Below are 13,397 nucleotides of genomic sequence, written 5' to 3'. Positions count from 1 at the left end.
GCGAAAAGCCTGAGAGATGTGAATGAGACGTGGCAGTCTGTATTGTGGCTGTGGCTTGAACTGGGACTGACGGGTCGTGCCAAATTCCCCTACACGTCCCCGGACTTTGTCCGAAAGAGAGTAATTACGGCTGATGGGCAGGACCGCAAATTAACTGACAAAATGAAACTGATTTGTCCGACTTTTCCTCATAAAGCAAGGCTTCATGCGTTACGTAAATCTGAGGCGATTGTAAGAATGTTTTTTTTTTTTTTTTTTTTTTTTTTTTTCCTGGCCACATCTTTGGCAATGGCTTGTGAAGTTTCTGCTCCCCATTGCAGCCTTCGTATTCTCCAATAGACTCTTTAAATTGCCCCCCCCAAGCTGAGCAAGACCACAGCCTTCCTTGGTTGCCTTGTTAACTCTTGTTAGCCGCCAAGTTGGGCCTGCGTGAACAGCGAAGAGGGGGAAGACGTTTCTCCTAATGTTTGTTTTTGGAGCCGAGCTGCAGGAGCCCACTGCTGACGCCTTCATCGATCGCTCGAGCAGTGTGGAGTAAAGTGCACCCCTGTGTGCTTTCTTCCCCTTCCTTGCCACTGACCTTGGGGGCGCACAGCCATTGCTTCGCAGTAGGGGGCAGTAGCACATAATGATGGCACAGACAAGGGGGGTGGTGGGTGGATTTGAGGTGGGGGGACAACAGCGCTTAAACACAACATTACCACCTGTTCCCCCCACTGGAGGAGCCGCACAGGTTTGATGGGCCTGACTGTGGCCATTGATTGACCTGCGTTTATATCCACTCCCTTGCTCTGTGTTTCTCCCAGGCTGCTGGGATTTGGCAGAGGGCTACATGCTGCACCATGAATCTCTCTCAGCAGTGCTTTAAACTGCGCTCTGGACCCCCTTGTACCTTCTGTAATATGGATGTCAGCTTCACTCATGTCCAATCCAATAACAGTATCTTGTTTTTCTAACTTGAGCTGCGTGTCGAGACACATTTCTCATCACAAAGCCCTAAAAGGTTAGCTTTCACATGAGGGTGAAGACGGGTGCTCGGCGGATGAATAAAACTCTGCTGTTGGCGCAGGTGGAAGTACTTGAATAATTGTACTTTGTTACTGTACTGAAGAATTATTTTGGAAAATTAAGTACTTGTATTCTTTCTCAGTTATATTTAACTGTAATAACTTTTTACTTTTCACATTTTCATTCAGACCTTCAAAATACTCTTGACGAACAACAACTGCGACATTTATTTGTGTGGTGCTTTTTACAACTAGTCAAAGCAGCTTTACAGAAAAGCCGTTTATGGAAGCATCAAAAGAATAAAAAAGGAAAAAAATAAACGTGAGGTGTTGTAAACTTTGTCCAGCTAAATTCATGTGGTGTAAAATGAAACTGCCCACAAATATGCTATTTTTCCTTTATTGGAGGAGTAGAAGCAGATCTGAGATCACATTTCTTTTGCTTCACCAGGAACCATTCTTTGGCAGGTTCTTTAGAGAACCAAATTGGTTCTTCTGTGTGGCATTTAGTAAAGAACCCATTTTCTAAAAAAAAAAGAACCCATTAAAAAAAAATGATTTACTCATGTTTATGTACTTTTAATATGTTAATTTTTTTATTTTTTAACTTTCTCTGTTTTTGGCTTCATACTTTAAAAAAGTGCTCGCACTTACATGTAAGTATGTTTTCTCTGTACTTTAATTTCATGCTAAAGAATATGCAAGTCATTATTTTTTCACTTACATTAAATAAACCACTTTTCCTTGAAAATGATTTTCTTGAAAGGTATCCCTGTGAGTCAAGTTACTTCCTCAGTTATTATAGCTCAGCATATTTTATTTCATTTTTATATTTTTAGTTGCATTTAGTTTGAGATGTGGATCCAGTGCTTAAATTGGAAAATGACATTTCAAAAATTTCAGCACAATATTATCATAAACAAAGTCATTCAGAGTAGTTTGAGGCGAAATGGTGCCGTATTGCGAAACGATTCTAAAACAATGTCTGGGGCGTCTGGGGCGTCAGGTTTGCAAGCATTTTGTGTGGTAAAATCCTGCAAGGTCCCTTTTTCTAGAACACCATTTCACATCAAATCACTCTGAATGACTTTCTTCATATCTGAATTTTGGATTTAAAAAAAAAAAAGTGAATTCTCTTTTACGCCATCAGGAAAAAACTGGCTGAGTTTGAGGAAAAACCTCTGAGAGGAGCCAAGACTTAAAAGGACAACCCATCTTTCTGTGGGCCGCACCTGATAGTAAAGGAACAGTGAAGTGCACAAGTTGTACAAGAGGTAGTTGGTCATTCACAGGGAAGATCTGCGAGGTAAGCCACTGGCGGGTGTTTAAAAGTCTGACCTGGGTAGTTAATAATTGGGTCCAGCATAAGCAGAATGTCAAAGATATGAGAAGACAGCAAGTAAGATTTTCAGTGCTCTAAATCAGAGAGACAGGAGACCAGGACGCAGGTTTGGAGCACTTTAGTTAGGGAGCATGATGAGGGTTAAAGGCTCATGACGAATATAAGACAACTTTGTAGTTGCTCGTTAAGGTAAGTGGAGGTCAGAGCGTCAGGGTGGGTAACTGAATGCTGGCGTTCGTCGCAGCAGGAAGGTGAGCAGCGCTTGCCAGTAGCAGGTTGGGTTCAAAGACCTGGAGGATCACAATGATGTTACATCAAGCAGCTCCTCAGCTGTGCTGGGTGTGCTGGTTCAGGCAGAAGCATGTTCAGGTTGACAAAGCTGATTGATGGGCCTGTTTGGAGCTCAGCACTCAACCCAAGGTGTATCTAGTGATCATAGTGATCATCTCTGTGCAAGCAGAGACTCCAGCAGGACTAGCCCACCACCATGAACCGTTTTCCCACCATTTATCAAAAACAAATACAAATTTTACTCAGTTGATTCTTAGAGAATTATTATTTTTGCTTATTTAAAAAAAAAAAAGTTCTTCAGCTTTCAGATTTTTTCTTCAACCAAATCTCAACAGCACTAAATAATTTAGCAAATATTTGTTAAGTGAAAAGGCAAATCTGTGCATCTTCAGACTCCCTGGGCTGCTAGGAACAGATATTTGTAGAGTCAAGCTTAATGAAGATGGTAGACAAAACAAAGACTTGGGGAAGAATATCTTTTTGAGAAATTGAATTCGACGTGTCGGCAATCAGCTAATTTATTTGAGGTAATTTGTGTGTTTAGCTGTATTTAAATGCATTATTAGGGAACAAATACTGTTATTTGTATTGCAACTTTGGCTAAAGTTTTGTCCAGTTCTGATGATGAAATTACTGGAATTGTCTTATATAATATCATCTCTTAGCCCAGACCCTGTAAGCAGAGACATTAGAAAGGAGTGGTTGAAAGTCCCGCCCTTCAATAAAATGAGCCAATAAGCTTCCTGCTGGAGCTGAAGCAGGAAAAACTCCATCTTTGTGGAGACGTGGGCATACGCAGTGGTCAGAGCGAGCAGAGAAATCAGATTTTTTTTTTTTTTTGTGAGTTAGTTGAGTCAAATATTAATGGGGCCTTTAGTTTCTGGTTTGGAGCTCTCTCCCATTCAAAGACATGAGAGCCTGGAAATAACTTCTCAGGGGCCATCGAGTGGACAAAAGTCAACCATTGGCCTATTTAAAGTAATGGAAATTGGTCGTAAACATTCATTATTGTACGTACTTAGTCAAAACAGTTCTCAGTGGATTCAGGTTTTGTACCATACTGTACATAATGACCAAATGCCTGGCTAAACAGAGGTTTTCAGCCTAGACCTAAAGACTAAAAGTTTGATTTTCATTATTCTAACTACCGATGTAGAGCCTGCACCTTGTGATCGAAGGAGATGGATCGTAATAGTCAATGAGTTCGCTCAGATATGGTGGGAGGAGGCCACTTAGAGCTTCATAGGCCAGTAGTGGTGTTTTGGAATCAATAACCAGCAGCAAATGAGAAATGAGAGAGAATAGAGCCAGGGTAATATGGTGAAACCTACTGGTTCTAATATGAACTTGAACATTCAGAACACAAAGCTTTACGTTATTCGGAGATGATAAAAGCATGGACTGATTTCTCTTGAAACTTGATGAAGGAAATTTCTATTACACCATTTAAAATAAAGGTGCCAAAAACAGTTCTTTGGAAGTGACATAGAAGTTGAGGTTATTGGAGGTCAAAGCATCTGGGTAGATTATTGAATGCTGGGAATCTTCGCAGCAGGAAGGTGAGCAGCACATCCAAACAGCTTTGAGGCTGCTGTTTCTAGCAGGTCCAGTTCAGAGCACTTGAGGAACACGATGGCATTGTCTCGAACGGCGGCACCGTGGTGGGTTCGCTGGTTCAGGCAGAAGCATGTTCAGGTTGACAAAGCAGATTGATGGGTGTGTTTGGAGCACAGTGCTTAACACAAGGTGTGTCTAGTGATCATAGTGATCATCTCCGTGCAAACAGAGATTCCAGCAGGACTAGCCAAGTCTACTACCGTGAACTGAAGAACGATTTTTATTTTAAAAAACCAAAAGTATGCGTTATGAAGAGATATAGATAATGCATTCTTTAAAACCATTGTTCTTCCTTTTTTCCCTAAATTTGACATCTAAAATTCTTCCAAACAGGTGATTTCAGTTGAATTATAAACTCGATACCAACCAGGTCCTTAGAGCTTTCCTCTCCTACTCATAACTTCTTGGTTCCTGTAATTAGTTTTTGGTGCTGTTTTGATATGTGCCTGTGTTTTACCATCTCTAGAACGGGTAAAATAAAAGGTTTTAAAACAAAACTAGGACGTTCAAAGCTTTATTTTCATAAAACACTTAATATACACACACATCACAGCACACATCAACTATATAATGTATTAATGCATCTTGTGTTACAGTGATTTCACTCCAAATAACATCATAGGAAAAAAGTGCAAGTGGCTTCTTGTGATTTATTGCTCTAGAACAGTGGTTCTCTGCTCCTCCTCCCAGACGGTCCATATTTTTTCTCCTGGCAACAGGATAGAGGAAAAATGTGGCTCTCTTTGTGGGGAGGAGAGGGATTGACACTGGATTGAGAACCACAGTTCTAGAATACCACAATATATACATAAATCTCACTGTTTTAATTAGGCCGGAAAACAGTTTGTTGGATATTATCCAGTGATCTTTGAAGTGTCCAGTTACTGTTGACAAATGTATGTCATAAAATCTGCCTGATCACTTGTGATTTTTAGCGAAATAATTTTTGTTTATATCTTTAGCTTTGATGTCAAATATTATGTCTGTGTGGACGTTAACCAGCAAACCAGAGCTAAAATAGAACAATGTAACATTTTTATTCTTTGGTCCAGACCAAGGGGACCAAACTATATTATAAAGGCATTCTAAAGCCTTGGTTACACTACATTACACGGCGACAGTACAAAGAAGAAGTACAGAGATGATAGGTTTCAGATTAGAAAAAGACTGGGCATCTCGCACTGTACAGCTGTTTTCTGCTGCATTTTTTGGGAGGTTGAAATATTGGGGTTCACACACAGTCTAACTTTTAAGCTGTTGCTGAACCGAATGCTGTTTTCTTTGCTGTTTGCACTGACACAGTAAAGAAGAGGCAGGTAAGTACTGTACATCTAAGTGAGGCTCATGGATTTAAAAATGTGATCAGTGCTGTGTCTTAAACTCAGTTCATTAAAAAGCTTCGCTCCACACAAGAGAGACTTTTCACTATGTCTCTGTTTACCTGCTGTATTTTCTTCTTTTGCCCTCTGAGTTTTCATTGGCTGTTGCAGGAGTCTGTTCAGATTGAGTTGTTGACCAGTTTAAGTAATTTAAGTGATACTTTTTTGACCCCACAACCGGGGAAATTCCACCTCCGCATCTGACCCATCCGTGAAGTGAAACACCACATACACACTAGTGAACACACACACTAGGGGGCAGTGAGCACACACTTGCCTGGAGCGGTGGGCAGCCCTATCCACGGCGCCTGGGGAGCAGTTGGGGGTTAGGTGTCTTGCTCAAGGACACCTCAGTCATGGACTGTCAGCTCTGGGGATCGAACTGGCAACCTTCCGGTCACAGGGCCAGATCCCTAACCTCCAGCCCACGACTACATTACAATACTAGATTACACTCAGAATCGGGTCAGTAACAGTAAAAATCTGAGCCTGTGCCCCTCATACACTCGGTTCTTTGTCCAACTGTCGACTCCGACTGACCCAAAAATCCGCAGACTGGAGCCAACTAGCATAGACTCGGCCAGATAGAGAATCGGGGCTAAAATCGAGGTAGAAGTCGCGTAGAGTAAGCCCGGCTTAAAGGTGTGTGTTCTATGACATTGTTCCAGAGAACCATGTGGCACCTTTATCTTTAAGCATCGTAGATAAAAAGTAAACAGTATTGTAGACAAAACCTCAGTCACTTTCAAAGGAACGACGAAACTGGCCTGATCAACAAGGAAGGTCAGACACCCCTGAAGCCGCTGCACTGTGATGCCTCACACTGTCAGTACCACTGACTACGAGGTCCCTGTTCATACGCACATTATAAATGGTGCTCTTCTAATTGTTTAGAGATGGAAACGTGCCGATTCTGGCTGCTCTGTTTCACAAGGAGCTTCATGTCAAGAACAAATCTGAACGTTGGGCAAAATGAGACTGAATATATTCCTCTTTTGAATTTTTCCTCTATAATAAGTAAAATTGTATCACATTTTTTGTTGAACTAAACCTACAAGTATCTATGCTGTGTGCTGAGAAGAAGAAATGCCCTCTAAATTTTCGTCTCCAGTGTCATATCTTTCGCCCCCCCCCCCCCCCCCCATCTCTTCGTTTTTGTTTCTCGCTCTCTTTTTAGATGAAAATAAATTTCATTCTTATTGTGTTCCTATTTATTCTCGTCCCCCTGTGCCCTGCATCCCCAAAACGCCCGCGCATGGAGAAATATATAGCTGATTTTAGGTGGTAGACAGAAAAGGCTCTTTCAATGCAGTTATGGTACATTTGCGATTCTAGTTGTGTGTAAATATTAGAAAACAGCAGGTTCTCACATTCGTAGAAGCGAGGCGTAGCAGTGGGGCTAAGAGACGCGTTCTTATCGGTATTGTATTCACACTACACCATCCTCCTGCTGTTTCTAATCTGCTGCTGCCGCTGCGAGCAAAACTGGACAGGCATTTATTGTCTCAGCAGGGGTATGCTTGACAAGAGAATGTTAAACACTCCACTACCTGCAATTTTCAAAGGCGATACCAGACATGATAAAATGTAGATACACGTTTAATTTCTGTTTTGGGTGAAACGATGGAGAAACTCCACAGAAATAAGCAGGTAGACCATTCTTTTTTTTTTTTTTTTCTTCCTGTGAGTTTATGGTACACTGTTAGTTTGTGGTTTGTGTGTAATTTGAGGAGTCTCGCCTCCTAGTCCTGGCAGGGATGCGAGTCGGAATTTTGGGCCCCCTGAAAACTTTCTGCATGGGCCTCTTGCCTCATGTCATTACCGTTAGCAGAATATGTCAAGACTAAAACAAGTCAAAATTTATCTTTGCTCTATATTAATAACACTTAGCATACAGCAAGCTGTGAATATGAATATAAGCAACACAGCTGCTTATCAGTATATTAAAAGAAGCCATGAGAAGCCATGTGATAGTGCGATTTTATCACGGGAATGGTGTTCTGAGGCACAGTGTGAAGCGGAGTGCCTAAAACTCTCTTCCCTGTTATAAAATCGCAGTAACTCACGCACTCAAGTGGCTTATTACTTTTACAAAACACCGCCCAACATAAACTGTCATAAAATACACAATTTATTCAGTTATTAATAATAATAATTGACAAACAAGTATTCCACCAAGAAATCCAGTTCTTTTAAAGTACGGTATTGTTGCCAAGCAACCGTGAATGGCTGAATGAGGAGAACATTCGGCTGCCCATTGCTGTAAATTGCGGTCATTTCATGAATTTTTTAAACTTATTATCACATAACATTGAACATATGATAACAGCACTGTTTAATGCAAAAACATTGGCTTTATAAATATTTCTTTATCACTAAATTACCACCGCGAGTCTTATTTAGCAGCAATCCATCGGCGCCCCTCTTTTCATGCTGGGGCTGAATCTCAAATGGTTCCCGGCTCCCTACATAGTGCACTACATAGGAATTTAAATATTGGATCCTGCAGCCCAGCTAAGAAATAGTCATTTGGGACTCATTCACACTCGATAAATGATGCACTTTTTGGCTGTAGAGGCTAGAATTTTTAAAGTTTTGTAGTTAGCGCACTATTTAGTTTGGGATTCAGCCTGAGTTTGACGTTACTTCTGTCTGAAATTTTTTTTTTAGACTTTTATATTGCTGTTTTAAAGTTAGACATACCATAAGTACTTTAATTCACGCCTGTGATATTAAAGATGGAGTTATCCTTTAACCTGTTAGCAGGATGACCAGCCTAGTTAAGAACATAAGTCACCAACCCCTCAGTTTAAACAAGAAAAGGGTTCTTACTTCATCAGTACACTCAGTGGTCCAGGTGAGCAGCATGAGAGTCGAAGCTTATTCCATTAACAGCTGCAATACGGTAATGCAATACAATACAATTCAGTTGTTGTGAGGTGGTCATACATACGTATGTCGTGGATCGGCTTAGCCAATCAGATTTTAGGACCGGAACTATCCGTTTTTTTGTAATATCTATTACTGCACTGTGTCACTGTGATTTTACTCCACCTGATATTGTGGAGAAAACAGTAATGAATGGCTTTTCATACATTATTGCTCTAGAACAGTGGTTCTCAAACTGGTTCTTCAGGACCAGGAACTGCTCAAATGTTCACGACAGGATAGAGGAAAAATGTGGATCAGCTGGGGGACCTTGAGAACTGTTCTAGAGCGATAAGCCGCACAACGCTGGGCATAAAAGATAGAAGGGAACACTATAGTTAGTATACACAGCACACACCAGACCACTTTTCAGTAGCAGTAAACCAGCTTTTCAGGAACATTTCAGTTGTCAGGAGAACATCTTAACACAAAAGCATAAGCATTCTTCCGCTGTCTTTAGAAAAACCTTAAAATGTTTGTTTTTCATTATGGAACCTGCAGTTTCTGTAGCATAAGCTTCCTTTCTATTACCAGTCATTACATCTGAAAACGAGGGTGAAACTGCCTTCCCCGTTTTCGAGGCATGTTCTTTTTTTTGGAAGCCTGAACTGCATCTATTGGCGGCATCTTGGTTTGAATTACAAATGAAACTCTAGACTAAACCACTGAATCTTTGCACAGGGGGAGTCACTGGGTGACAGAATGGACGATGCATTGTGAGCTATGTACTGAATGAAGTGTGTCAATTAAGTATCTTTCAGCAAGCCTAAAACCCTGTCTCATTGGGGCCCTTGGAATCGTCCTAATTTTCCACCCCCCTTATGGCGCCCATGAGACTCCTCCAAGACGAAAGTGCCAGAACCTGAGTTTGGGGGCCAAATTGAAAGGCTTTAATTCGATTTGCCCTTGGCAGCGATGTTAAGAAGGTTTAGTGGTCATCAAGAAGACATGTTCATCAGCGTGAGGCAGCCTCGCTTACCCCGAAATGTCCATGCTCACTCACTCATCCTTCTCTTCACATTCCAGCCCTCCCCCCCAATGACATCCTCTCTGTTTCTCGGACAAGTGCGAGGAGTGCCAAACACAGCCCTGATAACTGTCGGCGACATCGCCTCGGCTGCAGAGGAGCCGGCGGTTCTTAATTAATGTGACACTGACACGTATCCCCCCACACACGCACAGATTACTAATGTAGTGTTGGTGGATGTTCTAATGAACTCTGAAGGGGTCCTAAAGAGGATGTTCAAACTTGTGTTCCACCCTGTTACGCCTTGATCATTGTCTCTCTGCGATATCAAAATCGCACCGCTTTAAAAAATCAGCTCGGATGCTTTTGCATGTGAGTGATGGGTCTTGAATTAGGTCACACTGTCTAATGGACATCATGCTGGGAGCGCCATTAAGAAAAAAAGAAAATGCTTTGTGGACATATTTATTAACTAATTTAGTGGGCAGCGAATACCATTTTATTAAGAGGGAATCAATTATGCTGTTGACAGAGGGCTTTTAACACGGGTCTGACAGCATGGTCCTCGTCTGGCACAGCGAAGCTACTTAGGCAATACAGATAATGCCCAGTGAGCTGAGAGGGAATGACGAAGCCGTTGTCCTTCGTATCAGAGGCTTTGGCCACCTGACTGCCCCACAGCGACAGGCAGCTCCTGGGGGTATTTCGTGATGCATGATTTCTCAGTTAGCCAGGTCACTGACCGTCCAGCGGAGTAAGAGGTTGAGGCACATTGCTGGTGCCCAGTCTTAGTTGAAATTGTCTTGCTGACTGAGGAATCCTGTTGGGTGAAATAGCCCCTGGAGCTGCTGGGGCAGCAGGCCAATGGAGAGCTTTGCTCTCTCTCACTGAACACAGAGCCCACGGCACGCCCTGGGCAAAGTCCCACACATGCCCCATGGAGGACTGCCATGGCATGTCCTTTTGTGGTCTACAACACCACTATTGTGGTCACTTAAGCAGTGGGTCTTACTGTGAATTCATGGTTTCTCGTACACAGCCTTTTGTCTTGGGTGCACAGCTATTGAATTGAACTCACCACAGAGTTCAGTCACCACAGGTGAAACTGGTTGTGGTTCTCCCACAGGGGGAAAACGTACACTGACCAGAATGCTTTCATAGGTAATAGATATATGCCTTAAAAATTAAAGTTATATATGTTAAGAATGCTTTTATGTTAAGAAAACACATTTATATAGCAAGATTACTTGGAGTCGTGAATGCACTAATCCCTGGAGAACCTTTTAATAGATGATTCTTCAAAGAATTGCTTTGCAAATGAGATGTGTGAGTGTGAACCTCCACATATGGCCAAAGGAAAGGAAAGCAAAGAGTGGTCACTGTAGCACTGCTGTAAAAGCACAGGAAAGTAGAACCCTTCAAGGCTTAAAGTGTTCTTGGATGTACGGGTTTAGGAATAAACATACAGTTGGTGTCGGAAATTGACATTAAACTGAGGTTCTTTAAATTAAAGGTTGATCAAACTCCAACATCTCATTTTTAAGACTGATTCATTAGAAAGCGTCTTTAAGGAACCAAAAGTGGTTCTTCTATGGCATTGCTCTACAGAACCCTTTTTGACACCCCTTTTTTGACAGTATATCGATTCCCCCATTGATGTTTAATTTCAGTCAGTCTGTAGGAAAGGTCGTTTATGTATTTCAAGAGCTCTGTTTCAATACTTACACAGATTTACCTCCATGCTTGTGTTTGTTGTGCATTTTTATTCATAGAACAAGGAGATAACAAAAGATCAAGAGTTTTGTCCTGATTAACAGCATTTATGAGAAGACTCGTTATGCCATTAGCATTGTATATTTATTCAATTTTTTTGCCCCTGCAAGAATTTAATTTGTCCCACTTTCTTTTAAAGCGGCAGTGAACATTTGATGTATCTGATATACTTGGTTTAAATGAGCTCTGGCTGGTTCTTGCTCTGTAAAGCAGCTCTCTGGGGTCTGATAGTACATAAACGTCTGTAAATCTAGCTTCTGCTGCCTGGCACGCATGCATTTGTATTGCCCTTGGCGAAAGGAAACTGAAGATTGTTGGAAGCTTGTTGTAACACATTAATGGGGCTTTTTGGTTGATTGCGTGCCATGTATTTAGTCTCGTTTTTTGCCTGATTTGTATTGATCCTTATCCATATTGCGAAAGGTCAGCTTGGGCCCTAATGGGCCCTGAGAAAAGCATGTGCATGCCATGTGTTTAGTCTCCTTTCTAGCCTGTTTTTTATTGATCCTTATCCACATTATGTAAGGTCTTTTCATGCTGCAAGCATATAAGTACATACACATTATATATATATATATATATATATATATATATAATATACATTTGTTTTATTTTTCATTTATCCTTTGGGGTTTAGTCTCATTTTTTCCCATGTTGTCTGTTTATCCTCACCCATTTTGTAAGTTTGGGGCCTAAGAATGGGCCCTTGCATGCTACTTATTTAAGGATTTGTTTTGTGTTCATCCGTATTTTGTAAGGCTTGTTTGGTGCATGGGCTCCAAGTAAACAAAAAAAAAAAAGTATTTAGTCTAATATTTTGCCTGTTTTGTATGCATCCCTATCCTTATTGTGTAAAGTCTAATGGGCCTTTAAAATGTGTTTATTTTTCATTCGTGTTTTTGCCCCTAAAAAATGGGTCCTACAAATACAGGCATGGCATATATTTAGTCTCATTTTAGCCCGTTTTGTATTTATCCTCAGCCTCATTGTGTTAGTTTGGGCCTTAAAATATGTACATGATAGTATTTATTGCTTTGCCTGTTTTTTATTTATTTATTTGTTTGCCTGCTTCGTATTTACCATGTTATGTAAGGATTGTTTGGCTGCTATAAAAGCACACAGACACTGAGAATGAGAGATAATATGCGCATGCCATGTATTTAGTCTCATTTCTTGTCCGCTTTATATTGATCCTTATCCATACTGTGAAAGTCTGTTTGGGCCCAAAGAAGAAGTGCATAGGTCATAAGAATGGGGCCTACAAAAACACCTGCATGGCAGATATTTAGTCTTTTCTGTTTGTATTTGTATGTATTTTTAGGGTTTTAAGGAAAAATAGATTAAAAAATAAGTACATTTTTGGCCTTTTTTATATTTATTTATCCTTGCCCTTGTTTTGTAAGATCAGTTTAAGGCATACCACTGGGCCCTAAATATATGTGCCTACTACATATTTACTTTAGTCCCCCATTTATTTACCCATATTGTGTAAGGCTTATTTGACACCCCCCCCCAAAAAAGTGCATGGACCCTAAAAATGGGTTCACACCATGCATTTAGTCTCATTTCTGTACATTTCATATTAATCCCTGCCCGTATTGTGTAAGGTCTGCATGAGCCCCTAAGAAAAAGTGGTTCTCATGGGATGTCTTCATCTGTCACTTCACCTCCCATCGGTTACTGTTGGAGGGCTTCAAACAGCCCATGCAGGTTCTATTGTGGTGTCCGGACTGTGGGGAGGAGAAGGAGCTGCCCGTCCCAGCTCAGGTTTCACCAAGCACCGCTCCCCCAATTCAAAAAGAGCTAACCTTGCTGCCCTTCTGCCCTCTCCCACCATTGTGTCTCTTTCCCCATAGCTGTGGCTCCAGCCACCAGATTGGCTTGCTCAGGAATGGGAGAGGATGTGGCTGCCTCTCCATCTGTCAGAGTGAGGATCAAATAATAGGATTTTCTGTCCTGGAATTGAAGATAATTGCAGTCTCTATTCCGCTCCCTAACTGTATGATATTAACCTTGTGCTCCTGAGCCCGCACTGGGGCACGGCTGAGGCCAGATGGTACTGTGTTTTGATATCTGATCCAGGGCTCGGAGGT

The sequence above is a fragment of the Pygocentrus nattereri genome, chromosome 10 (genome assembly GCF_015220715.1).
Source record: "Pygocentrus nattereri isolate fPygNat1 chromosome 10, fPygNat1.pri, whole genome shotgun sequence".
In the NCBI taxonomy this organism is placed as follows: Eukaryota; Metazoa; Chordata; class Actinopteri; order Characiformes; family Serrasalmidae; genus Pygocentrus; species Pygocentrus nattereri.
The sequence above is the reverse complement of the archived record's forward strand: the minus strand, read 5'-3'. Positions refer to the sequence as shown.